Below are 26219 nucleotides of genomic sequence, written 5' to 3'. Positions count from 1 at the left end.
GAGAACCAGGTGCACTCCTGGCGAGAGGCTGCAAGCGGCCTTGAGGGTAGCACCTGTGATGTTTGGGGGACAGGTAAGTGGATGCAGCTAGAACTGAGGGAGTATGGAAGACCCCATGGGAGGGAATAGTTCTCTTTACATTGTTGGATAAGCAGAACCTTAAAGTAACCAAAAATATATATTTTAAGAATATATTTATAATTAATTATAGCAAGTGTAGAATGCCCAACATAAGGATGTTTCAACACTGAAAAAGCGTTAACTTTAAAACTATATGTTATAGTCTTATCTAGCTAATGTTCAATCAATTTATCTATGTATATATAGTTCATAGCAAAAAAATTTTAGGATTTTGGTAGTGATAAAAAATTTAATTAAATAAGATTTTAAAGAACTTATTTTTATGAAAATACTACTTATGTAAATATTTTTAATTAACTGTACTGAATTTTTTAAGTGCTAGCTTTCCATTTTTATTTTTAAGCTTATTTTGAAGCACTATTTTTATTTTCCATTATTTCAACACTTTGCATGTATTTTGTATATAACATACATACATAATTCAAAATCATTCTTGTCTCATCCTTAGTATTACATGCTTGAATTTCTTGCTCTTATAAAAGTCAAATACTTAGACACATTTAAGATACACTTTTTGAATTTATTTTAGGAAACTATCATTTCAGCCTCTTATAGATATGAATACTATATACTTTTTTTGAGGTAATGTTTTGGATCCTGGTTTAATTAAGTTCATAGTGATTTAATTATTGTAGTAGATAATTGCATGGATGAAAAGGGGAAGTTTCTTTAATTTTTGTTTTCTTTTTGAAGCCTCTTTTTCTTCATCTGCTGATTAGGATAACAATACCTGTCTGACAAGTTTCATGGAATATGGTGAGACCTATTATACATATACTGTGCATTTGAGAATTCTTTGATGGCTCTAGAACCCAAGACAAATGTTGGATACCATTAGCAATAGTTACATAATTTATTTGGTACCATCTTTGAATGTTATTTAAAATTTCCCATAATCTCCTCCAAATTACTGGCATGTTTTTGCTCCTATATTTGTCTTCTCTGAATCTTCCCTTAAAGACTGAGGGTGTCCTCAGATGCTCCCTGTCCCCTAACGTGAGCTCTCACCTGGGGTAGAGGTTCAGAACAATGGTTTAATTGTCTTTCACTTCTTCACACATACATAGAAAGCTACAAGCTTTGCAATGTCATCTCTGGACCTTTGACAAGCTGTCCCTGTGAGGTCTGTGCAGGGAGGCCATATTCTGTGATGGCTGATGCCTCTGAGGTTCGCGCCAAATTTGTACAGTCTGTCCATAAAACACAGATGGGATACTTAGCAATTATTGGTTAGGTCCCTGAATTCTAGGTGCTTCAGCAGAGATGAATTAACTAAGATGAAGTGATGCATATATATGAAAGAAGAAAACATCACTTAAGACCTGCACAGGTGATCAACTTCACAAGATCAGGAAAACTCATCACTTTGAAAAAAATCAAAGTGATGTTGATCTTGTTCATCTTTCATTTAATGTGCTCGTTCAGTTTCTTTTAATTTTATTGTTTCTTTTCACTCCTTGCAAATAAAAGCCGACAGATGTGTAAACTAGAAGAGATGACTCAGTGGTGTTGCCTGCAGCCATACAGTGGGGTGGGCTGAGATGGGTGAAGAACACAGCATCTGCAGGGTCAAGTTCCCTCTTTTCAGAAATTTATCAAAGCTAAATGCTCCTCAGACTCTGGGGATGCACTAATTCCCTAATCAAGGTCATTTGGTGTGAGGAACATCCAAGGTAGAGCTGGACATGTGCTCCCAGACCTTCAAAGGCCAAGGAGGATGGATACTCACCATACTTTTCTCCAGACACAAAATTAAACTGATTTCACATGTGAATGAATAAAAAGATGGATGACTATATGCATTTTTCAGTTCTGTTCAGTTTATCATAAGTGACATGTCAGGTAGTTTATGAATGATGACCATCAGGCTTTGAGGATGTAATTATGCCCTGGAATTATGCATAAGTAGCAAAGGGTGATGTTTAGATGATATTTATATCTAAGTGGCTTGCATTAAAACCCTACCAAGGCCATATCATAAACATAAATTATAGGGGAGATTGCCTATTTGTGGAAATGAACTGTAGGCAGCTTATTAATTTTTCTGACATTATTCAGCATCCCATTACTTGTACAGTTATGATTATAATAATTATGTAAGCAACACTGATGCTAAATCCTGTAATATTTCAGCTAAATTTCACGAACTAGTCAACTCTCCTGGGAATTTTGTTGTTGCTGTTCAGTCACTAAGTTGTGTCTGACTCTTTGCAACCCCATGGTCTGTAGCACACCAGCCTTCCCTGTCTCTCACTATCTCCCAGAGTTTGCTCAAACTCATGTCCGTTGAGTCAGTGATGTCATCCAAACATCTTATCCTCTGTTAATCCCCTCTCCTCCTGCCTTCAATCTCTTGAAGTGAAGGGTGAAAGTGAAAGTCGCTCAGTCATGTCTGACTCTTTGTAACCCCATGGACATCCATGGAATTCTCTAGACCAGAATACAGGAGTGGGTAGCCTTTCCCTTCTCCAGGGGATCTTCCCAACCCAGGAATCAAACCCAGGTCTCCTGCATTGCAGGTGGATTCTTTACCAGCTGAGCTACAAAGGAAGCCCAAGAAAACTGGAGTGAATAGCCTATCCCTTTTCCAGGGGATCTTCCCGACCCGGGAATTGAACTCAGGTCTCCTACATTGCAGGCAGATTTTTTACCATCTGAGCTGTCAGGGAAGCCTCAATCTCGTGGGAATAGTCAATGTTATAGAAATCATAGTGGTAGAAAATGCCAGGGGCAGGATATACATTTAAGGGAAGTTTATAGGGTAAAGGAGAACATAACTCAGGATTATAGACAAGTGCATAAATATAAAACAAACAGAAATATTGAAATCAATCAACAAAGACATTTATTTACAGTATGTACTCAAAGTTCTACCCTTTCACTGCAAAGGACACACTTTTCTAATAGGGATGGAGGTCAGAGGACAGGACAGAAGGTACACTAAAAAATATCCCAGACTCTCCTCTCTCTTTCCCAACTGCCCTTCCATGTCTTCTCCATTTCTCTTAAAATTAGAAGACCTAATTTTAAGGATCTCACAAAGCTTCATGCTCCTCTGAATGGCTGGCTGTGATTCTTTGGGGAAAGTCGCTTGGGTTTAGAAACACTCTTAGTCTTTGCAGAGAAGCCATTCATGGCTTCAGCCTCAGCCTTTGTGGGAAGCATCCTGCTATAGGCTTTGGGTCCTAAGTTTGAGGAAACTTTGGGTTGACCCTTTAAGATTCTTTGCGTTTCCCAGAGAAATCCATTTGGTCCTCACCTGATGCCCTCTGGCTACCCAGTTTCAGCCAATCACTAGCCTCCCTGCAAATGTCCAGTTGGCTGCAGCCTGGAGCCGCCAGGTTGACTCCTGCTCTGTCCCTGACCACCTCCCGTACTCAGCTTCCAGGTCTAACCCCCAGCTGATTCGCTTAGCTGCTCACCTGTGTGGCTTCAGGCCAGGTGTTCCATGCCAGGACCAGTTTGATGTACACCTGCTGCTAGACCCAGCTTGGCTAACTCAGACACTCCCTCACTACCTGGGCCCTTTCCTGAGAACGGGTTTATTCCAGATGGGGAGACCGGAATTGAAGTATATACACTATTGATACTATGTATGAAGTAGAAAACCCATGAGAACCTAGTGTATAGCACAGGGAACACTGTTCAGTGCTCTGTGGTGACCCAAATGGGAAGGAAATCCAAGGGAGAGAGGTTGTGTATACGTGTGCCTGAGTCACTTTGCCATACAGTGGAAGCTAACAACATTGTAAAACAACTATACTCCAACAAAAAATCCATCTGCTTCTCATCCTAGTAGGCAACTGAGGAATTCTTTCTAACAAAAATAGAAAATGAAAATCATGTAGAATAATTATACACAGCAGTGAAAAATGACTGTAACTTCAAGTCCCTTCTATTTCCATATATGGAACAAACTGTATTACAAATAATTACCTAGAAATATATCCCTTACTCTTGGGATTGAAAACTATTAGGCAAACATCTATGTATGATCTATGTTCTGTGAGGAAAAGAAAAAAAGAAAAACAGAGAAAGCCATGCTTCATTTTTTCAGGTGCTGGGACTTGCTGTAAGTATTCAGTTTTTAGCATGAACACACATTATTACATACAGGCCAAGTTTATTTTCACAATTTTTTCCTTTAGAAAGAGGGGAAAGAAAGGAGAAACAAAGCACTCAAAATGTTCATTCAGTGACCAACTATAATAATACCTTCACATGTTTGAATCAATACATTTGTTCAGTTTAGCAAGTTCAGATATTTCCAAAGAAGAGAATGAAGCAAGGATGCCATTTTAATGATCTAACATAAAAACACAGAACAGTCTTTGTTTTTTCCTTAAAAAAATTATATGATACTAGAAATAAGTAAACTACAGTTATTCTAGCCATTCTACAAAACACTATGAAAGAGACTCAGAATGGGTGGTTATGAACATAAGGTGCTTCTTGTTTGAAACAGAAACCAAGCTGTAATTTCAAACACATGTGTGAACACGTATTTCATATACATATCACACATGTACTTATGTTCACACATACGTGTTAACTGTCCTAATCTGCTTAGTTTTAAACGTGCTTAGCAATCTAACCCCAGGATCCTCCCAGGACCACATGCTTGTGTCACAAGCTTGGGGATATCATAACCGGCAGATACAGTGACAAGGAGGAGCCAACAGCAGGTGACATAACTCTCCAGTGAATGCTCTCCTCTTACAGGCCTGAATCTTACTGCAGGTCCCATGTCCAGTAGCTGTCTCTCCATAGTCATGTGAACATAAAAAGGTAATAAAACTGTTTTAAAACCACACAGGATTACCTCTCATCTCTATCATGGATCTCAAACCTGGTTGCCCTTTTGAATCGAGTAGGGAGCTTCTGGGCTTCCCAGGTGGTACTAGTGGTAAAGAATCTGCCTGCCAATGCAGAAGACCAAGAGTTCCAGGTTCAATCTCTGGGTCAGGAAGATCCCCTGGAGGAAGGCACGGCAACCCACTCCAATATTCTTGCCTGGAGAATCCTGTGAACAGAGGAGCCAGGTGGGCTACAGTCCATGGGGATGCAAAGAGTCAGACATGACTAAAGCAATTTGGCATGCACGCAGGGAGGTTCTAAAAAAAATTAAATACCCATCCAGGGATCTATTTTTTTTTTGTCTTTTTTCCTAACAAAACATAAATCATAATTTCTTTAACATCAGCCTGGGCATCAATATTCTAAGGTTCCAGGTGATCCTGTTACACATGATTGAAAGCTACTCTACATGGTCAAGTGCATTAGGTTTGCAGAACAATCACCAAACTGTGCCTTTCTCATCTCCTTCTATTCAGTTAAAAATATCAGTTAATTTTATAAGCAATAGCAAAACAAATAAGCCAACAGCCTACCCAGCCAACCTCAGCTATACATACATGTGTAATGTGCTCAGTCACTCAGTTGTGTCAGACTCTTTGCAACGTCAGGAACTGTAGCCCTCCAGGCTCCTCTGTCTGTGGATTTCCCAGACAAGAATACTGGAGTGGAGTTAGGAAATAGAACTACCATACGACCCAGCAATTCCACTGCTGGGCATACACACCAAGGAAACCAGAATTGAATGAGACACGTGTACCCCAATGTTCATTGCAGCACTGTTTATAATAGCCAGGACATGGAAGCAACCCAGATGTCCATCAGCAGATGAATGGATAAGAAACCTGTGGCACATATACACAATGGAGTATTACTCAGCCATTAAAAAGAATACATTTGAATCAGTTCTATTGAGGTGGATGAAACTGGAGCCTATTACACAGAGTGAAGTAAGCCAGAAAGAAAAACACCAGTACAGTATACTAATGCATATATATGGAAATTAGAAAGATGGTAACGATAACCCTGTATGCAAGACAGTAAAAGAGACACAGATGTCTAGAACAGTCTTTTGGACTCTCTGGGAGAGGGAGGGAGGTATGATTTGGGAGAATGGCATTGAAACATGTATAATATCATATAAGAAATGAATCACCAGTCCAGGTTCAATGCAGGATACAGGAATCTTGGGGCTGGTGCACTGGGATGACCCAGAGGGATGGTATGGGGAGGGAGGTGGGAGGGGGATTCAGGATTGGGAACATGTGTACACCCGTGGCGGATTCATGTTGATGTATGGCAAAACCAATACAATATTGTAAAATAATTAGCCTCTAATTAAAATAAATAAATTTAAATTAAAAAAAAAAGAATACTGGAGTGGGGTGTCAATTCCTTCTCCAGGGGATCTTCCCAACCCAAGAACAGAACCCATATCTCTTGTATCAGCAGGAAGAATCTTTGACAACTCACTAATGTGCTCTTTTTAAATTCTGCAGTACTAGAGCATCAGGTTTTTAATCAGAAGATAATTCTATGATGATATGCAGTATCATCATTTTGGACTCTGGTTAGTTTATTGTATTTTTATGTTTGGGTGACACACCTAGTCAGGATTCTAACATGATTAGTTACAACAATTCACCATCTCCCTAACTCTGAACAAAGAAAGAAATGATCCCATCAAAGGCATGTGGGCTTTTCTCCCCCTCTGTGTAACATGAGGGAGGGAGACCCAAGGGTGGCAGCGGTTTAGAGAAGAAAGGATGAGTTCCAGGAAACTTTTTGGGGTTTTTTAGCCATATTCTCTCTTGTCTTAATTATTTTTACAGGAATCTGCAGACTATTTTACTGGCTAATGGCACTAAATTTTTTTTTCTTGTAAATCTACTGATTTATTGGCAAATCCTAGAAGATAACCACTGAAGATAAGCTGATCCAACTGTGTAAAGCCCTTGTACCCAGCATGGGAGAATTTCCACCATTGTCACCTTAAAGCATTTCTATTTCAGCACCACAAAGAAACAGATGCTAAACAACATGTTTTTTTGTTTGTTTTGTTTTTCTAAGTCCCTTAAGAAAATCTGTGTGGCTTATATTAGCCCATTTTCATCTCATGATGTGTGCTCAAAGAGACAAATTTCTCACAGAAGCACAAAGAAATCTCTTCCAGATAAAATTTGATGTCACTTGAGACTTTCTAAATATGAAAACCTAAACATGTTGTTGTTTAGTTGCTAAGTCATGTCCGACTCTTTGTGACCCATGGACTGCAGCATGCCAGGCTTTGTTGTCCTTCACTATCTCCTGGAGTTTGTCCACTGAGTTGGTGATGCCATCCAAGCATCTCAGCCTCTGTCACCCCTTTCTCCTCCTGCCCTCAATCTTTCCCAGCATGGACGGTTTTAATTTCAAAATGAGATACCTCACTCACAAAGCAAAAAGAAAATAATTCTCAGAATAAGAAAAAATAATAAATTTTCTTCCAATAAATAAATAAATTTTCTTCCAAAGATTCTTTTTTTGTTAGCTCCAGGGGCTCATCGACCGGCCTCTTATGTTGACACAATGAAACTTCATGTGTGCTGCCCAGTTAGTGCTCTTTGAGATCTGATTTGTGTGAAATTCTAAAGCAGTTAGGGGGCTTCCCAGGTGGCTCAGTGATAAAAAAAAAAGTCCTGCCAATGCAGGAGATGTAGGCCATGCAGGTTCAATCCTTGGGTTAGGAAGATCCCCTGGAAAAGGAAATGGCAGCTCACAACCACCTTATAAGGTAGGCACTGCTTTTAACATCCCCAATTTATAGATGAGGACACCAGGGTTTGAAGAAGTCAATAGACTTTTCAACTAAGGGAATAGCGTAACCACAATTTGTGTGAGCAGTCGTACAGCCCCCAGCAAGATCATAGGTCTCTTAGTCTGTACACAATTAGTAGTTAACAAATTCAGTGCCATGAACCATAAAGCCAGGGCACTGGGAGGAATGTTTGGAAATTAGCTAGACCTTTCGCCTCTCTTGGAGACCACACATAACATGTCCAATTCACAGAAAATACTTTCTACTACCTTTGATAAGTGAAAATATCTTCCCTTTAATATTTTTGGGCTATTATTGAGTTTTCTATCATGTTCAGTTTGAAAAAGAACAAAATGAAAAATTATGTCTACTTATGTAAAGAATTATATTTATAAGGATTATGCATTAATATTATGGCTTTCCTGGTGGCTCAGATGGTAAAGAGCTTGCTTGCAATGCAGGAGACCTGAGTTCAATCCCTGGGTCGAGAAGATCCCCTGGAGAAGGGAATGGCAACCTACTCCAATATTCTTGCCTGGGAAATCCTATGGACAGAGGAGCCTGGTGGGCTGCAGTCTGTAAGGCTGTAAAGAGTCATACACAGCTGAGTACACATGCACACTAAAGCAGCTAAAATTTCAAGCTGGTACAGAGAGAAGCTCTTCTAGAACCTAGAATGCATCCCCCTTAACGTAGCTCTGCGGTTATGCACTGAATGATGACATCCTGTTTCAGATGCCAAGATAACATTTTGAACTTTAAAAAGTACATCTATATCTATATCTATGCTTTAAGGCAGCTGGGGTGGAAGGTCTCTAAGGCTGGGCACAGCAGCTTTATACAGTTGAGTCAACTTATTTATCTTTAGTGGTTGTCTTCTATGATTTGTCTATAAATCTATATACTTTAAAACAAAACTTTAAAATGTAAATATATATACATATATAAATATATATCAGAGAAGGCAATGGCACCCCACTCTTGTCTGGAAAATCCCATGGACAGAGGAGCCTGGTAGGCTGCAGTCCATGGGGTTGCTGAGGGTCGGACATGACTGAGTGACTTCACTTTCACTTTTCACTTTCATGCATTGGAGAAGGAAATGGCAACCCATTCCAGTGTTCTTGCCTGGAGAATCCCAGGGACAGCGGACCCTGGTGGGCTGCCGTCTATGGGGTTGCACAGAGTCGGACATGACTGAAGTGACTTAGCAGCATAAATACATCTATTTACTGGCTTTCATTTAGGCAGGCATGGGTGGTCCAAAAATATTATCTTTACAGAAATGCAATCTTCTATCTTCCCCTTTGATTATTCCCTCTTGATTATTATTGTTAGAGAATGATGGGATAAAGAAAATAGTAAGTCCTATTTGCAACTTGACTATTGTCTTCTTGCTAATTCTATCTTCTAAGAGTTAAAATAAACTAAATTGAAGGAAACATTGAGAAAAGAATTGCAGACAATTCTTTCTTTCAACAACAGCAACCACCACTATGGAGCTAATAACCAAATAAAATTGCTTTGTGATGTCAGCAAGTAAACCAATGAGAGGAGAAATTAAGACACACTCCAAAAAGATATCCACACCTGCTGGGAAGTTTTCTGTATCTATAATCATGTTCCTACAACTTAACAGATGATTACATGTTTTGACCTTTCAAAGATGATAGAAACTTCCTGTGTTGACCCGGATAGAGTAACCCCATTGCTCCAAGCTGCTCCCTTACACAATTAAAAAGCCCTGGTCATAATGCAACAAGCATAGGATGTTTCTGAAAGGTAGAAAGACAAAAGTGGGACTGCCTAGGGACACTTGGACTTGAGGAACAACAAAAAGATGCTCCTGGTTTCCTTACTGCTCCCCATACACCCTTCCAGGTCAGCCATAACTTGTACCTTCACCATTCATCCTTCACCCTTTACCCAAATGATCCCCACAAACCTATTCTACAAGTCTCTTAAACAAAAGTTTCTTCTTTATAGCACCTAACTGTGCTGACGCAGTAAAACATTTCTTCTACTCTTGGTATTTCATCTTTAGTTCTGACTTCCTTTTGGAAACTTAAGCACTATGGCTGGAGAAAGTGGTTAGGATTTGGCATGTAGGAGTGGAAATCAACTTGTGTGTGCTTTCATTGTTAGAGGAGCTCTCTGTTGCCTTGGAAACCACAGTCTAAGTGGAAGGAGCAGTATATGCTGTGGGTGAATGATAGAGCAGTCAGGTATGCTCTGTGTAAACATCATGCATCTGTGTGAAGAAACGTTGGCCAAGCTTTGCTGGCAGTAGGACCAGAACTGGGTTTTGGAATGTCACATGTCTGTTAAAGGATATTTGTAAAATGTTTCTTGGGCAGAGAAAATATTACAAGAAATGTAATTCTGTGAGTTTTCCTTCGACTCCATGCCTCCATGCCTCACAGAAAGTAGAGCCAAAAGAAGTAAAGTGGCCCAAAACCTAAGCCACATACAAGCATACCTCAGAGACATTGTGGATTAGGTTCCAGACCACCTTAATAAAGAGAATATTGCTATAAAGGAAGTCGCATAAAATATTTGGCTTCCCAGTGCACATAAAAGTTGTGTTTATACCATACTGTAGTCTACTGAGTGTGCAATAGCATTATTTCTCAAAAAAACAAGGCATATCTTAATGAAAAAAAAAAAAAAAACTTTCTTACTAGAAAAAAAGCATAGGGATGGAAAAGAGGAAGAAGCTAAAGAGGACTGTGATTTCAGGTAAACGCCCAGACTCAGCTTGATCCTACAGAGGAACTCTGGGTGTAAAGGATGCTACAGAGTCTGTACTGACTGAGGCAAAGGCTTCTGTATTCTGGTACCAGATGGATGTTAGCTAAGGCTGCCCAAAGTGTGTAAACTTTCAGGCACTTCCCTGCCTCCCGTGTCCTGAAAAGAGCTATGGATGCTGTGTTAGCAGAAAAAGTACACAGACATGAAGAGTAGGCAGGAAGGGCAAAGAGGCCCCAGGAATCTAGGCAAAGCACTGACAGAGTCTCCTCCACAACTGAAATCCCCAGATACTCCTGTTTGCTTAAAACTCCATGCTGCTGCTCCACTAAAATACCTTGTCCTGTTATCTACCCCCTGTTGTCCACTCGATCAGCCCCTGACCACGTCCCAAGATGCTTTTTGATTCTCCTTTTGATTTCTTCTTTGGTCCGTTGGCTATTCAGTAGTATGTGGTTAGTTTTCACATATTTGTGAATTTTTCAGTTTTCATTCTGCTTTTGATTTCTAGTTTCATTCCACTGTTGCTAGAAAAGATAATTGGTATGATTTCAGTCTAATTTGTTAAGACTTGTTTTGTGACCTAACATGTCCTAGAGAATATTCAGCATAAACTTGAAAAAAAATGCATAATCTGCTGCTGTCGAATGGAAGTTTCTATCTGTTCAGTCCATTGGTCTTTAATGGTGTTCCAGTCTGCTGTTCCTGTATTGATTTCTGTCTGAAAGTTCTATCCATTGTGGATAGTGGGGTATTGAGTCTACTATCACTGTATTGCTGTCTATTTCCCCCTTCAGTTCTATCAATGTTTGCTTTATATATTGGGGTGTTTTGATATTAGATACATGTATATTTATAATTGTTATATTTTCCTGATTAATATTTTAACCATAATATACTATTCTTTCTTGTCTCTTGTGTCAGCTTTAGACTTAAAGTACTCCCCTCTCTAGGGAGAAGCTGGGAGCTTGTTTTTTTTCTTACCTACTTGCTTTGCACTGAGCTGTTACCCCGTTTCGATTCCTTGGTCAGAAAGACAAGCTGGAGAAGGGATAGACTAGCCACTCCAGTATTCTTGGTCTTCTCTTGTGGCTCAGCTGGTAAAGAATCTGCCTGCAATACGGGGGACCTGGGTTCGATCCCTGGGTTGGGAAGATCCCCTGGAGAAGGGAAAGGCTACCCACTCCAGCATTCTGGCCTGGAGAATATATAGTCCATGGGGTTGCAAAGAGTTGGACATGACTGAGAGACTTTCACTTTTCACTTGTAGGGGCAGGCCGCTTCCCATATGTGATTTAATTAAGAACTTCCAAATAGTCATGTTTGGCTACCTAAAAATATTCTTTAAAAATTCAATACAGTATGATAATATTTTCACCTCTTCAACTGAAAATAGGATATTTTCTAGTCTGTAGAAACCCTTGACAAAATGCAATTAATGCTTGATTTCTTTTCAAATGTGTTGTTCTATGCAGGTTGACACTATCTGTACATGCTCCAAAGTTAAAAATTCACTTTCGTGCAGTTAAGTGTTAGGCTAATGTCTTTCAATGGCTCTAAATGAGGGCAGGTAAAAATATGCATGTGTGTGTTTGTGTGGAGTGTGTATGCGGAATTTCTCTGTTGTCCTGATCGCAAGGGAATTTTATTGGCATTTAGTGAGTAAGATTCATATATGGAAAATTGTAAAAAGTTTTTCCAAATGCTGCCAGCCTACCGCTTGATAACTACATGCCAAGCATGTGAATGCTAAGTTGCTTCAGTCTTGTTCAACTCTTTGTGACCTTTGGACTGTAGCCCATCCAGCTTCTCTGGCCATGGGATTCTCCAGGCAAAAGTACTGGAGTGGGTTGCCATGCCCTCCTCAAGGGGATCTTCCCAACTCAGGGGATGAATTTATGTTTCTTATGTCTCCTGAGTTGGCAGGTGGGTTCCTTACTGCTAGTGTCACCTGGAAAGCCCCATCTTGTGCCATAATCCCTTATAAACAGAGCTCTTCGAAGTGGCAGACCAGCCAGCCTGTGATGATAGCAGAGTAGAGACCAAATGCAAATAAGGAGCACAGGTATTGAACTCAAGGATTTAAAGAGAAGCCCATTTTGTCACTAACTGTGATGTGTTACTTGGACCAAGTCTCTCATCTTCCCTAAATCTCTGTTCCATTAACTATAATGGGGTCATTAATACAAAGTTAAGAGAATCAGGCTGAAAAGTAAATGACATTGTATGTAAGAAATGTACAATGTCTTGGTAGGCATTTGAAAAGGTACATGCTTCTTTCCCCCTTTTTTTTCTGGGAGAATCAGCCTTGAATCATTTTTTCATCAGCTTCTGATCTTGCCCACTTGTCTAAGAATAGGAGAATGGCCCCATTGTTCTCAAAGTACTTCAAGTACTTAGAAGCTTGAATACAAAGTGTGTTTAATCTACTTGTCTCTGTCCTTTATGCTGGAAAGCTAATAGTCATTTACTATTGAGAAAAGTAGAAAGCTTTTAGTTCAGATGCACAGATGGTATAGCAAACAGGGAAATCATAGCTATGATGTGGGTAGAATAAAAAAGAGCCTTAAATCAGGACAAAGGCTACACACTGAAATGCCTAGAGTAGAGCACTTTCTCAAAATGAAGCTCATGATGATGTTTCCTGAGTGATCAAGTAAGGAAAAATATTGGATGACAGCCCTTATTCGCAGAATTTAGAAAGAAATGATAAAATGAACTTATTTACAAGACAGAAACAGACTCACGGACTTAAAGAATGAATTTATGGTTGCCGGGAGGGAAGGATGAGGGGAAGGGATATTTAGGGAGTTTGAGATGGTCATGTACACACTACTGTACTTAAAATAGATAACCAACAAGGACCTACTGCATAGCACAGGGAACTCTGCTCCATGTTATATGGCAACCTGAATAGGTTGGCAGAGAATGGATACATGTATTTGTATGGCTGAGTTCCTTTTCTGTTCACCTGAAACTGTTACAATGTTGTTAATCGGCTATACCCCAATTAAAAAAAAAAAGTTTAAAAAAAGAAGAAGAACTTCAAACTATAATCTTTACAGTATATCTAACAGTGTAGGAGAAAATGGCAACCCTCTCCAGCATTCTTGCCTGGAGTATCCCACAGACAGAGGAGCCTGGCAGGCTACAGCCCACGGGGTCGCAGAGTCAGACATGACAGAGAGACGTCTAGTACACAGAAAGAGATGTCTAACAAAGGCAAAGAAACTGTGTGGAAATTCTTTTTTAATGAATCTCTTGTTTTTTAATGAATTCTTATTATTTGAAGTGCGAAGCATTCTCCGGGAGTTGGTGATGGACAGGGAGGCCTGGCGTGCTGCGATTCATGGGGTCGCAAAGAGTCGGACACGACTGAGCAACTGAACTGAACTGAAGCATCCATTAATCTGGAGAGTCACCTGTGTAAATGAACAATCTCTCAATAGGAACAGATCAAATCAGCATTTTATTTATTATCTGGCAAAAGCAAAAAAAAAAAAAAAGGCAGCAATATCAGGGAACTTGTGCATCGCTCCTGTAGTCAATGATTCTATATGATGCATTTACATAGTGAAATACAGCATTGAATGACAAAGTCTAAAATATTGCAGTTAAATCCAATAAATCCAATGAAACCAAATACAAAGAAAAATAAAGATGACTGCTAATCCTAAAGATAAGGAAATTACAAATGTGAATAAAAGAATCTGAACCATGACCTCCTCTCTTTCAGAAAAGCAAAGATGAAATGAAAAACACCCCACAAGATTTGAGTTGGTAGTTCAAAAGAACTGGCTGACCATCAAAGTTTAAGCTAGAAAATGAGAAAGGACTATTTTCCCCAGATATCGAGAATACTTGAGGAATATTTCCAAACAATTTTCCAGGATAAAAGGAAGAAATTATCCCAACAAACTAAAATCCAGGCCACATGGCCTCACTGCTAAATTCCAACAAATGTTTAAAGAAGAATTAATGCCAAACCTTCTCAACCAATTCCAAAAAGAGGGGATGCATCCTAACTCATCCTGTGAAGTCAATGACCCTGACGCTAAAGCCAGAGGAAGACACCACAAAAATATGACACTATGGATTGATTTTCCTTACAGATATTGATGTGAAAGTCCTCAACAAATTACTGGCAAACTAAATCCAACAGCATATCAAAAAGATTATATGCCATGACCTACGGGGTTGATCCCAGGAATACAAAAATAAGAATATCAATCTATGTAATATTAATACAACACATTAATAGAATAAAGAAGCAGACCACACGATCATATCAACTGACACAGAAAAAGCATTTGACAATATCTAAGACCCTTTCACAATACAAACCCCCAGAAAACTGGAAATAGAGGAAACTTTTCAACATGATAAAAAGCATTAATTAAACACCCACAGCTAACATCGTACTCAGTGGTGTAAGTATAAAAACATTTCCTCCAAGATCGAGAACAAGACAAAGATCCCCAATTTCACCACTGCTATTCAAAATTCTGCTGAAAGCTCTATCCAGACCAATTAGGAAAGAAATATCGATAAAAGGCATCATAATTGGAAAGGAAGAAGTACAGCTATCTCTACTCACAGAAGACATAATCCTATACAAGCCAATAAATTCAGCAAAATTGCACACTATAAGATCAATTATGTTTCTGTACACCAACAGTGGGCAATCTGAAAAGTATATTGAGAAAACATTTCAATTTACAATAGCATCCAAAAGAATAAAGTACCTAGAATGAATTTAACCAAGAAACTTAAAGACTGATACACAGAAAACTGCAAAGCATTATACAGAAAAAGTAGACTTAAATATGATGGAAAGACAGCCTGTGTTCATGGACCAGAAAATTTAATATTAAGAGAGCAGTAATACCCAAAGTAATTTAAAGATTCATTGCATTTCTTATCAAAATTCTAATGACCTTTTTTACAGATATGGAAAATCTGATCTTCAGATTCATAGGGAATTGCAAGGGGCTTCTCTGGTAGCTCAGATGGTAAAGAATGCAGGCTACTTGGGGTTTTATCACTAGGTCGGGAAGATCCCCTGGAAGAGGGCATGACAATCCATTCCAAAATTCTTGCTAGGAGAATCCCACAGACAGAGGGGCCTGGTGGGCTACAATCCATGGAATTGTAAAGAGTAGGACATAACTGAAGTGACTGATCATGCATGCACTGAATAGGCAAAATAATATTGAAAAAGAACAACAAATTTGAAGGACTCAAACTTCACAGTTTCAAACTTACTACAAAGTACAATCATTGAGGAAGTAGTAAAAGATATATATAGGTCAGTGGAATGGAATTTTGAGTCCAGAAATAAATCCACACCTCTATATTCAATTGATTTTTTATAAGAGTACCAAGACTACTCTATGGGGAAAGAACAGACTTTTCAACGAATGGTGTTAAGACAACTATATATTCACATGCAAAAGACTGAACACCTACCGTGCACTGCATATAAAGCTTAACTGCAAATGACTCGATGACTTAAATATAAAGGCTAAGATCATACATGGTGCAGTGGTAAAGAATCTGCCTGCCAATGCAGGAGATGCAAGAGATGCAAGTTCAATCTCTCAGTCAGGAAAATCCCCTGGAGTAGGAAATGGCAACCTACTCAGGTATTCTTGCCTAGGAAATCCTGTGGACAGAGGAGCCTGGCAGGCTACAATCCATGGAGTCACAAAGATTTGAACATGACTGAGCTATACTTGCCTGGAAAATCCCACAGACAGAGGAGCCTGGTAGGCTGCAGTCCATGAGGTCGCTAAGAGTCGGACATGACTGAGCAACTTCACTTTCACTTTTCACTTTCATGCATTAGAGAAGGAAATGGCAACCCACTCCAGTGTTCTTGCCTGGAGAATCCCAGGGATAGGGGAGCCTGGTGGGCTGCCTTCCATGGGGTTGCACAGAGTCAGACACGACTGAGGCGACTTAGCAGCGGCAGCAGAGCATGCAGCACACAAGGCCATAAAACATTGAAGAAAACATAGAAATCAATCATTATGAACATAGCTTTGGCAAGGGTTTCTTGGACATGCTACCAAAAACACAAACAAGAAAAGAATAATCACATAAACTGGACTTCATCAAATTTTGGTACATCAAAAAATATAATCAAGAAAATGAAAAGCTAGCCTATAGAATGGGGGGAAATTATGTATCTAAAAAGCCTAATACCCAGAATATAAAAGGAACTCTTACAACTCAAGAACAAAAGACCAAACTCAATTTAAAAATGAGCAAAGAATTTGGATAGGCATTTCTCCAGGGAAGACATATAAATGAACCACAGGCACATGAAAAGATATTCAATATCATTAGTCATTAGTCAGTTAGTTAGTTCAGTCGCTCAGTCGTGTCCGACTCTTTGCGACTCATTAGGGAAATGCAAATCAAAACCACAATGAGATACCACCTCCTATCCACTAACATGGCTAATGTCTTAATCAGAAAATATAAGAGTAGCGAAGATGTGAAGAACTTGAAATTCTTGTACTTCAATGGTGGAAATATAAACTGGTTCAGCTGCTGTGGAAAATAATTTGGCATTTTCTCGAATGATTAAACATAGAATTACCATATGACACAGTTATTCTACTCTTAAGTATATATCAACAAGAAATGAAAACAAGGACTCAAAAAAATACATATACGTGCATGTTCATAGAGGCACTATTGCCATAGCCAAATGCCCATCAATGGATGAGCAAATAAACTGTATTATATACAGATGGTGGAATATTACTCAGCCATCTTTGCATGAAATGTTCCCTTGGTATCTCTAATTTTCTTGAAGGGACCTCTAGTCTTTCCCATTCTGTCCTTTTCCTCTGGGTTTTTTTTTTTTTTTTTTTTTTTTTTTTGATCACTGAGGAGGGCTTTCTTATCTCTCCTTGCTATTCTTTGGAACTCTGATTCCAATGGATATATCTTTCCTTTTCTCCTTTGCCTTTCACTTCTTTTCTCAGCTTTTGTAAGGCCTCTTCGACAACCATTTTGCCTTTTTGCACTCCTTTTTCCTGGGGATGGTCTTGATCCCTGCCTCCCGTACAATGTCATGAACCTCCGTCATAGTTCTTCAGGCACTCTATTGAATCTAATCTCTTGAATCTGTTTGTCAGTTCCACTGTATAATCATAAGGGATTTGATTTAGGTCATACCTGAATGGTCTAGTGGTTTTCCCTACTTTCTTCAATTTAAGTCTGAATTTTGCAATAAAGATTTCATGATCAGAGCCACAGTTAGCTCCTGGTCTTGTTTCTGCTGACTCTGTGGAGCTTCTCCATCTTTGGCTGCAAAGAATATAATCAATCTGATTTTGGTTTTGACCATCTGGTGATGTCCATGTGTAGTCGTCTCTTGTGTTGTTGGAAGAGGGTGTTTGTTATGACCAGTGCATATTCTCGGCAAAATTCTGTTAGCCTGTGCCTTGCTTCATTTTGAACTCAAGGCAAAACTTGTCTGTTATTCCAGGTGTCTCTTGACTTCTTATTTTTGCTTTCCCGTCCTCTATGATGAAAAGGACATCTTTGTATGGTGTTAGTTCTAGAAGGTTTTGTAGTTCATCATAGAACCAATCAACTTCAGCTTCTTAGGCATTAATGATTGGGGAATAGACTTGGACTACTGTGATGTTGAATAGTCTGTTTTGGAAATGAGCAGAGATCATTCTGTCATTTTTGAGATTGCACCCAAGCACAGCATTTCAGACTCTTAACTGCATTGCAGTAAAGTTAACTGCATTGCAGTTAGTTCTGCACCAAAATGGTGTGGAACGAACAGAAGCAAAAGATGTGAAGAAGAGATGGCAACAACACACAGAACTATACAAAAAAGATCTTAATGACCCAGACAACCATTATGGTGTGATAACTCACCTAGAGCCAGACATCCTGGAATGCAAAGTCAAGTGGGCCTTAGGAAGCATCACTATGAACAAAGTTAGTGGAGGTGATGGAATTCTAGTTGAGCTATTTCAAATCCTAAAAGATGATGCCGTGAAAGTGCTGCCCTCAATATGCCAACAAATTTTGAAAACTCAGCAGTGGCCATAGGACTGGAAAAGGTCAGTTTTCATTCCAATCCCAAAGAAAGGCAATGCCAAAGAATGTTCAAACTCCTGCAAAATTGCACTCAGTCTCACACACTAGCAAAGTAATGCTTATAATTCTCCAAGCTAGGCTTCAACAGTACGTGAACTGTGAACTTCCAGATGTTCAAGCTGGATTTAGAAAACGCAGAGGAACCAGAGATCAAATTGCCAACATCCGTTGGATCATAGAAAAAGCAAGAGAATCCCAGAAAAACATCTACTTCTGCTTCTGCTTGACTATACTAAAGCCTTTGACTGTGTGGATCACAACAAACTGTGGAAAATTCTTCAAGAGATGGGAATATCAGACCACCTTACCTGCCTCCTGAGAAATCTGTGTGCAGGTCAAGAAGCAACAGTTAGAACCCAACATAGAGCAACGGACTGGTTCCAAATTGGGAAAGGAGTACGTCAAGGCTGTATATTGTCTCCCTGCTTATTTAACTTATATGCAGAATATATCATGAAAACATCAGGCTGAATGAAGCACAAGCTGGAATCAAGATTTCCAGGAGAAATATCAATAACCTCAGATACTCAGATAACACCACCCTTATGGCAGAAAGCGAAGAAGAACTAAAGAGCCTCTTGATGAAAGTGAAAGAGGACAGTGAGAAAGTTGGCTTAAAACTCAACATTGAGAAAATGAAGATCATGGCATCTGGTCCCATCACTTCATGGCAAATAGATGGGGAAACAATGGAAACTGTGAGAGACTTTTGGGGACTCCAAAATCACTGCAGATGGTGACTGCAGCCATGGAATTAAAAGATGCTTGCTCCTTGGAAGAAAAGTTATGACCAACCTAGACAGCATTAAAAAGCAGAGACATTACTTTGTCAACATAGGTCCATCTAGTCAAAGCTATGGTTTTTCCAGTAGTCATGTATGGATATGAGAGTTGGACTATAAAGAAAGCTGAGTGCCAAAGAATTGATGCTTTTGAACTGTGGTGTTGGAGAAAATTCTTGAGAGTCCCTCAAACTGCAAGGATATCCAACCAGTCCGTCCTAAAAGAAATCAGTCCTAAATATATATTGGAAGGACTGATGCTGAAGCTGAAGCCCCCATACTTTGGCCACCTGATGCAAAGAACTGACTCACTGGAAAAGACCTTGATTCTGGGAAAGATTGAAGACAGGAGGAGAAGGGGACAACAGGGGATGAGATGACTGGATGGCATCACTGACTCGATGGGCATGAGTTTAAGCAAGGTCCAGGAATTGGTGATGGACAAGGAAGCCTGGCATGCTGCAGTCCATGGGGGTCACAAAGCAACAGACACGACTGAGCAACTGAATGGAACTCTTCAGCCATAAAAAGGAGTTTATTACCAATACATACTATAACATGAATGAATCTCAAAAACATTATGCTTGGTAAAAGAAGCCAATCACAAAAGCTCACAAATGGCAAGACTCAGCTTATATTAAACACCCCAAATCAGCAAATTCATTGAGACAGAAAGCACATCAGTGATTTTGAAGTGCTGGGGATACAGGTATTGGGGAGTGACTGTTTAATGGATATGGATTTTCCTTTTGGGGCAATTAAAATATTTTGGATCTAGATAGACATGCTGGTTGCACAACACTGTGCAAATACTAAATACCAGTGAATTGCTCACTTTAAAAGTGGCTAGTTGGGACTTCCCTGGTGGTCCAATGGTTAAGACTCCAGGCTTCCAATGGACAGGGTGTGGGTTCAATCCCTGGTCAGGAAACTTAAGATTTCACCTGCTGTGCCCTGTGGCCAAAAATGTTTCATGTGAATTTCACCTTATTAAAAAAGTATGCTTGTGTTTAATTATTGTAACAAAGTACCATAACCCCATGAGGGTTAAGGAAATGCAAAAGGAAAGATTCCCTACCTTTAGTCGTTTTAATTCAATAATTCCAGACTGAAAAATCTCAGCTCTGGAATGAATTTCAGCATCTGTTTACCAGCCCACCCACCCAACGCTCCAATGCCCGCTGCCAAATCTTCTACGTGGCTCACTCAGCCCCCTGCTTTGACTCGGGCAGAGGATCACTCCCCTGAGGGAGACTGTTTCTTTTCCTGAATAGTTCTATTGGAAAGTTCCCCCATGTAATCAGCTGAAATAGGCCTCCTCGTGTGACAAATAGAAGAAATAATGAACTTCATCTCAAGATAGAAGGAGGGTCAGCCTTGCAACCTCCTGGGATGGCTCTCATGACACATTTTACAAGAAGTCTAACTGTGTCTGTTATTCAAAAGCAAGTTCACATTCAAATAAAATCATTCTGATTTCCCTTTTTTGTCAGAGTTCAAACAGACTGCAGACATTCAGATCAACCCACCCAGGGATGCCATACATGATAATTAATATCTTTTTAAGCTTACATTCTCAACAATTGCTCTGAGATTTCTGTCTTGGAAACCCACTTAGAGGCATCACCTTGGATCAAAGATGAGACAAGGAAAATAGAGGCTTGAGCCTTGAGTACAACATTGTGATGTGAGCTATAAAGTTAAAAGAGCCAGCATTCCAGATAAAACAGTAGTGATGAAATTAACCATAAGACCTATGCTAACACAGATCTTTGCACTCATGCAAATGCACAAGCATGCTCTCTGTTAAATGCTGTTCACGTGCTATTAGTATTTCACTTAATCCTCTCAACAATCTCATGACATAGGTACAATAGTGATCCCATTAGACAGAGGGGGAAATTGAGGTAGAGTTAGATTAGAATATATGAGTAAATAGTGAATATAGTGAATAAATAGTGACTAGAGAATAGCGTAAATAGGGAATGGTATGTGACGTATGCTTACAAGTGAAGACTTCACCACTGTGATGCTCTGCCTGGTGATTGAAAAAGCCTAGTCTAGGTGTTGCCATGGCTGTTTGCTTTCAGTAAAGCCATTCAATTTGTCTCTTTGCACCTTTCTTCCCCTTCTTCCTTCTCCACCCTCCCCTCTCTTCTCTTCTTCATTCCATACTCTCCTTCCTCCCCTTCTCCTACTTTTTCTCTAAAATAATAGAATTGCACTAAATTATAGGTTTGGTCCAACTTTCCTTGTATGTTCTGTGAATCTACACTTGGTACAAGTAATAGGTATTACCTGAAATTATTCTTGGAGATTTTCTTTCACAGAGTGAAAATCATTTATTTAAACTGAACTCAAAATGGTTTGCTGGTTTCAGGGGAAGAGAAATGTAAAACTTCAGGAACTTGAACCATACTGGACTTTTGCTGATAAGTGATTCGGTTACTTTCCTATGTGAGGACAAAACAAGTGAGTAAATTGCCGGGAAACAATATGCTCTTGTTATTTTGGAAGGTTCATGTTTAATTTAATCTTAAATAAGTTCTGTGATTGACATTGTCAGTTTTCAGTTCCGTTGCTTAGTCCCTTCTCAGTGGCTGTTACTGAATATTTTTGCCTTTTTGGCACAATTGTCCATCAAACAAAATAAGCACCACCTGATCAGAGCTCCTAGGGAGGGGTTGAGTCTTCCATTTCTCTTTCACATCTAATAGCCACCATTCTCCTTGAATACCTATAGAGATGAGCCTTAAAATAAACATTATTCCAGTTTTCTCCATGAACTATAATTACATTTCAAAATGAAAAATCACATTTTCCACTTGGAAATTATAATTGCCTTTGCTAAGATGTGAATAAATGATCAAAATACAGCTGTTTCTAAAAGCTTGTAAATGTCTTTTCATGCATTTCTGTAGCTGCACTTTTCCCCCACGTAACACAATTTTCAGGCACTTATCTTCAGGGTCCACAATCACCTTACATTGACGCAGACATAAATTCATCTGATTTATTTGCAAGTAGAAAACACACATGCCTTTCATAAAGTTCATCTGCAATAATGTGGCGAGTAGTGGTGCATCAAAAAATCTGCATGCATAGTTAAAACTATAAAAAATAAAACCCTGGTGATATTCTAAAGCAAAAGCATGAAATGAATTGTCTGGAACTGCGAATGAAGTTGAACACTGGAAGAAAAATTGTGTGTATCTAGCAAATGCAGAGGACTAAAGGAGAGAATTCCAGACTTTTAAAACATCACCTTCAAATTGTCATTGGAGCATTTCCCAATGCTTAATTATGTACAGTGTTGTGCAAAGAATCAAACCAGAAATTACATACAGCTGCTAGAACACGATAGATGTGAATAGCGGGGTAAAGGTTTAATCACAGAGGCACTTGGAAGACATTTCCGTCTCTTCAAAATAGTACTCTTAGAAAACACTGGAGCAGCTATTGCTTATGCAATGTAGTAAAAAGTTATTTCAGTGTTTATTAAATGAATGAGACGAAAATATAAAAAACTCAATTTCTTCATTCTCAAATGTAATAAAAATCCTTTTAGGCTGGTTTGAAATTCAAATTAGACATAGTTGCTTTTCAGACATTTTGTAAATTATAACACATCACGATAAATGTAGGAATTCCTAAGATACTGGATTACACACAATTTTATAATTCATGTCATATTAGGCATGAAGCAATTGATCAAACCTTCAAGGCACTATTATTAGTAATTTCACTCAAAGTCAAGCTGGTGTAACACACAGAAGATCCATTTACAGCCCGCACCCCAAGCATTCTTGGTAAATGGACTTTGAGGGGACTTCCCTTCCTGCCACCCCGTTTAGTCATGATGCTGATTCTGAGTTGGCAAAGACAGCTGTGTTACTCCTCTTAGAAAATTCTAAGGTTCTACTTCTTACGTTTGCTCTTATATCAACCTGTGAGAGATAGGATGTACATTGCTACCTGTAACACATACAAGTAAGCCGAAGCTAAGGACAGCTGGGAAGCATGCCCAAAACACATCACTTGTCAGTATGAAGTGGGAAGAATCTGAGATTCCCTGTGAATCCTTGCACTCACTTGGACAACCTACAGTCCTCCTGGTTCTCTAACATCTGCAAGTCCTGCTTTGGAACTTCATTCCTTTAATGTAAAACTTTGGCTCCATACAATCATATTGGACAGGATATTATTATCACCTTCATCTAGGTAAATTTCAGTTATTTTCTAGTGATCATTTTTTAAAGAAAAGAAAAAGAAGGGACAAGAGTCATGAGAATGGTCTGGAGGAGACTCTTGAGACTCTCCCAGGTTCAGCTGGTCTATTCTTGAAGTGAAATATTGCAGACACTGCCAATCCTGGAGCCGTAGACAGCTGTGTCTAAATAGAGACACAGTTATGTGGATGCACATATTCAGGACCCACAAATGGGAAACAAATTGAAACCATGATACAAGAAGCAGTATGAACTGTATGTAAGATATGTGTTGATATAAATGGAGCAGAGAATCCTCTGTTTTAAAACATCAAGGTTATCTATTGTTCTTTGAAAGGTAAAGAAATTACAATGATCAAAGTGTTTACATGTATTTTTTTAAAAAGCAAAAACATTGTCAATTCTAAAGGAAATCAGTCCTGAGTATTCATTGGAAAGACTGATGCTGAAGCTGAAGCTCCAGTACTTTGGACCCCTGATGAGAAGAACTGACTCACTGGCAAAGACCCTGACGCTAGGAAAGATTGAAGGCGGGAGGAAAGGGGGACAATAGAGGATGAGATGGTTGGATGGCATCACCAACTCAATGGACATGACTTTGAGCAAGCTTTGTGAGTTGGTGATGGACAGGGAAGCCTGGCATGCTGCAGTCCATGAGGTCTCAGAGTCGGACACGAATGAGTGACTTAAATGAATTGAATTGAAAAAAACACTGAAGGAGGTAAATTGAAACTGAGAGTCATAGATTCCAACTGTATAGTAGATAAATCTAAGCCTCTACAAAGAAGCCCATGAAGAACTAGGACTTTCAGGGACATACACCAAGTAATGGCCTTGGCAATTCATTCAAAAATTATAAGTAAATGTCCTTTCTCTGCATAAAATCAAAATAAAGTATGTAAGATATATGTGTGGGGATGTTTAATTCTCTACCTCGGCCTGCTTTTCTATGTGTCCTTTCTACTGGGAAAGGAGAAAAGAGAACCATGCTTTTCTTTTGTAGAAGGCTTACAGAAAAAAAAAAAATTATCAGAAAAGAGCTGATTTGCAGGCAAAACGTTTATAGGAAGGTTTTTAGAAGATGAATATGTTGAGACTGTTGAAGATGTACTAGTATTTACTGATCCAAGAATAAGAGCTACTTGTTCAGAGCATGTGTGCTAGGTAGCTTCAGTTATCTCCCACTCTTTGCGACCTTATGGACCTCTCCTCTGTCCATGGGACTCTCCAGGCAGGAATACTGGAGTGAGTTGCCATTTCCTCCTCCAGGGGATCTTCTCGACCCAGGGATCAAACCGGCATTTCTCATGTCTTCTGCATTGGCAGGTGGGTTCAGAACCAGGGAACTAATCAGAATCCAGACCCAAGTGTATTTGACTCCTACCTAAGCTGAGTCATGCTGCTTATTGGGAAAGAGAAAGTTTACCCAAATTAATGAATTGGTTGCTCAATGTGGGGAAACACATTTTCAAAATTCTTTCATTCTTCCCTTTTATCTTGACAATTTTAAGGACATTAGGGTTGTTACAGTGGCATTCTATCTGAAAATGGGACAGAGAGAAGAGTATAGTTATATAGTCCTGGAAAATACAGAAAATGCAGCTGCTGCACTTAGCCTCAGCAACTACTGTGTGAACATAACGATTCAGGTGAGTCTTTTGGAACTGGCAGAGATATCACGTTAATTGAGACAGCGATTCTATTTTAGAGCTTATGAAGCACTTTTTATAAACTGTTGTTGCACTGGAATGCTTCCCATAAGAAACTATTCAGAATGAAAATGACAACAGGAAGAGCCAGTTCTCATCAGAGTTGATTATTCTGGCAGAAAGAGTATGCAAAATATCTTGGAGGGATGTGCACCATGCTTAATGTGTATCATTTAGTATTCATTTTCTTAAAAATCGCATATAATTGATGAAGCATTTTCTGCATTGGAACACTTTGTTCCTAAACTCTTCTAAACAAAAAGATGCCATTCAGGGTCTAATATTCTTATAAATTCCTATCTCTTCACTGTGAAGAATGAGTGAGTACAAGGTCAAGGGGATTAGGAGCAGGATGTTGGATATATTTTTTTAACCCTCTAACATTTGGACCATAAAAGCAACATAAAACATGAGGAAATCCCTGTCAATTTCTGCCTGGAAAATTCCTGTAATATGAAATGATTAGAGTTTCCCAGAGCAATGGGTCCCTGGTGCTCTTCTTTTGCCCCTCATCTAGTTAGGAAAAAAGGTAGTGATACTTCTCTCTGCCAGCAGATAAAAATCCCCATTACCCTCTGATCTGTGTTTCCCCACAGATCCACATTGTCTTTACTCCCCTAAGTTAATATCCAAGAAAGAGCAGTACTCCCCAGCTTTCTAGGTTCAATTGCCACAACTATTTTATCTCCTGGGACCTGCATGCCAGGACTGATGCTGAAGCTGAAGCTGTAGCTGTAATATTTTGGCCAGCTGATGTGAAGAGCCGATTCATTGGAAAAGACTCTGATGCTGAGAAACACTGAAGGCAACAGGAGAAGGGGGCAGC

General features: G+C 39.3%; 1 long non-coding RNA gene across 1 annotated transcript; it reads left to right on the top strand.

Moving 5' to 3' along the window:
* LOC129627229 (uncharacterized) lies at nt 1–24464 on the top strand. Its single transcript, XR_008702493.1, has 3 exons — nt 1–73; nt 21836–21927; nt 24071–24464. It is a non-coding gene; the product is annotated as an uncharacterized LOC129627229 (long non-coding RNA).
* Nucleotides 24465–26219: the final 1755 nt, after the last annotated feature.

The sequence above is a fragment of the Bubalus kerabau genome, chromosome 14 (genome assembly GCF_029407905.1).
Source record: "Bubalus kerabau isolate K-KA32 ecotype Philippines breed swamp buffalo chromosome 14, PCC_UOA_SB_1v2, whole genome shotgun sequence".
Taxonomy (NCBI): domain Eukaryota; kingdom Metazoa; phylum Chordata; class Mammalia; order Artiodactyla; family Bovidae; genus Bubalus; species Bubalus kerabau.
This window is presented reverse-complemented; position numbering and strand designations above follow the sequence as displayed.